This window comes from Juglans microcarpa x Juglans regia, chromosome 2S, assembly GCF_004785595.1.
Source record: "Juglans microcarpa x Juglans regia isolate MS1-56 chromosome 2S, Jm3101_v1.0, whole genome shotgun sequence".
In the NCBI taxonomy this organism is placed as follows: domain Eukaryota; kingdom Viridiplantae; phylum Streptophyta; class Magnoliopsida; order Fagales; family Juglandaceae; genus Juglans; species Juglans microcarpa x Juglans regia.
The window spans coordinates 7,535,207-7,538,456 of NC_054597.1; the positions used below are offsets into that span (position 1 = coordinate 7,535,207).

At 33.5% G+C, this 3,250-nt stretch overlaps 1 pseudogene; it reads left to right on the forward strand.

The window, feature by feature from the left end:
* Positions 1-1,370: 1,370 nt before the first annotated feature.
* Positions 1,371-2,414, forward strand: LOC121253317 (annotated as a pseudogene).
* Positions 2,415-3,250: the final 836 nt, after the last annotated feature.

Consider the following 3,250-nt stretch of genomic DNA (forward strand, 5'->3'; position numbering starts at 1 on the left):
AGTCACTACTCAAAGGTAAACTGAGGAGTATACTAATATTATTTAAATTAGTAGAGGTCTACGATCAGGTACACTTAAATGCAGGAGATTAAGTTGGATTCAAGGAGTGGTGGGACTCTTTAAGAAATTTATTATATTATAAGGAAATTAATACATTTTTATGGAACGAAACATCAGTTACAGATTTTTGGATTAAAAATCAAGATCTCCTCTGATCATCTATAAGAGAGACAGACACGGAAAATAATAAATGTTACATGATCTGCTTTATATATCTTTCTATTCCGATCCTCGCATTTTAGACAAGAATTGAGTGAATCTTATTCCCAGTTTCTCGATTCTAAATTAACCAAATATTAAGAGTACTATTAAAATAGGTACGTATTTGAAGAAAAAGAAATGATTTGTACAGTTTTAAAATGTGAAGTTCCATGACAAATCCGAAATTTACATAAAAAATCTCTTTTTTAAATAATGGACGTCATTTTTTTTTTAAAGGGAATGTACATAATTAATTTGCACCATCCAAATTAATCGCACGTATAATTACTTTTTTTGAGAAACAAGGTGACAGATATTATAAATGGCCAGATTAATGATAATACAATGTAACAATTAGCGATAGTGAGATGAAATGAGATGGTTTTAGATAAAAGTTGAAAGTTGAATAAAATATTGTTAGAATATTATTTTTGTTTTGAGATTTGAAAAAACTGATAAATTATTTATTATATTTTATATAAAAATTTAAAAAAATTATAATGATGAATTAAGTTGAGATGAGATGAAATACTTTCACTATACAAACGGGCCTATATAGATCATCAACAAAGTTAATGATGTGATAATTACAAAATAATTATGTGCATTGTATATAAATATAGGATTCGAACCATGGTCCATGGTATTGCAGTTCTCGTCCACTCAAAACAACATGCTAGGAAAAGCATCCACATTGGCTTCTTCAAATAACATTTCATCTCTAAATTTAGCTAACTTTATCAATAGTTGGCCCACATTGAATTAGCCAAACACTTTTCATCTTAAATATTATCTACAATAAATTCATCTTTTTCTTCAAAGATGAAAAGCACTATTTCACCTCCAAATACATTATTTATTAATTTCCGCTATCTCTCTTCCGCGTTTCCTTTCTCTTTCTTCTTCCCTCTTCCTCTCTCGCGTTTCTTCTTCTCTTCTTCCTTCTCTTCTTCCCTATTTCTCTCTCGCGTCTCTTCCTCCGTTCTCTTCTTCTCTTCTTCCATTTCCCGCGTCTCTTCCTTCTTTCTCTTCTTCTAGTTTTTTTTTTTTCTCTTCTTCCCTCTTTCTTTTCTTCCCCATTTCTCTTCTCCCGCGACGACACTCTCCAGCACTGTACCGCGGCAGCTTTTCTCCACGACGACAAGCACACGGTAAGATTCGAAACCCTATGGATGCGAAGAATATGTTCTATAGGCTTGAACTCACGTCCTCTTCTTTACTCTGGAACTGGATGATTAGAGGGTTTACGACACCAGGTCAATTTGATTTTGCCTTGTTATTTTACTTTAAGATGTTGGGTTGTGGTACTTCTCCTGATAAGTATACTTTTCCCTATGTGATTAAGGCCTGTATTGGTTTGAATAATGTAAATTTGGGTAAGTTGGTTCACGGAACAATTCAGTTGATGGGCTTTGAGTTGGACGTGTTTGTGGGTAGTTCTTTGATCAAAATGTATGCGGAGAATGATTGTATTAATGATGCGCGATGTTTGTTTGATAAAATTCCACAAAAAGATGGTGTTCCATGTAATGTCATGCTTAATGGTTATGTAAAAACTGGAGATACTAGTAGTGCTCTAAAAATGTTTTTGGAAATGAGAAATAGTGAAATTAGGCCCAATTCCGTGACTTTTGCTTGTATAATATCAGTTTGTGCCCCAGAAGCAATGTGGAATGGAATGATTTCTGGATTTGTACAAAATGAGTTTATGCGTGAGGCTTCAAATTTGTTTCGTGAGATGATATATGTTAGTGTCAAACCAGAGTCAATCACCTTTGCAAGCTTCCTTCCATCAGTTACTGAAATCGCAAGTCTCAAACAAGGTAAGGAAATTCATGATTACATAGTAAGACACGGTGTGCCTTTGGATCTATTTGTGAAGAGTGCACTTATAGATATATACTTTTAGGTGCAGGGATGTGGGGATGGCACGCAAGGTTTTTGGCCAAAGCAACACAGTTGATGTCATTGTGTGCACAGCTATGATTTCAAGTTTTGTGCTTAATGGAATTAATAGTGATGCTTTGGAAATTTTCAGATGGTTACTAAAAGAAAAGATGAGACCAAATTCTGTTACCCTGGCAAGTGTTCTGCCTGCTTGTGCTGCTTTGGCTGCTCTAAAATTGGGGAAGGAACCAAGTTCGATTGTGTGAGCATATCAGCTACTCTATCTGCATGTGCAAACTTACCATCACTCCAATATGGAAAAGAGATCCACTTGCTATTTTGAGTTTTTGATTAGTGGACTGGATGCTCATGCTAGAAATTGGCCTCAATGAAGGAATTACTGAAACCTCTTTGAGTTTGTTGTAGTGTTTCTATAACATTTATCTCCTTCAAAGCCTTGTATAGCCTTCAAATGATGGCAGCTTTTCTTCTTTACATTGAGTGATGATGTTTGTGAGAATTGGCTTGGTTGCATTGAAGATCAATGGAATTGTTTTGATAATATTGATATCGTGTGATGAAATTTTGTTTATTAGATTGTAAAAATGAAAATGAATATAATTGTTGGAAATTATAGGAGGTTATGAAAATAGAATTAATTAAAAAATAAAAATTAATTATAAAAATATAAAATAATAATATTTTATTATTATAGAGAGTGTGATGACTAATTCAATGTAGACTTTAAGTTTTGAATGATTAGCTAAAAGTGAAAAAGTTATATATTAGTCAAAATTTGAAGAGTAAAATAGTCAATCCAATGCCAATGCTCTAACAGCCTCAAACCACTCTACGCCAAACCTTTTGAAGCAAAACCCGTCCAAAAGAACATGATCAGAGAGAAACCAGAGAGAAGGAAAGAAATTAAGAGAGGTTGATCCAATCAAGTCTCCTTTTTCTTGTCTGATTTCTTCAGCATTTCCATGGCAGAATCACCGTACTCTTCTACAAGTAAAAGTAATCCCCAGAAGGTGTTGATCATGGAGACTGTTAATATTGATATATTATTGATTGAAACATTAGGTACAATAGAAGATAACAA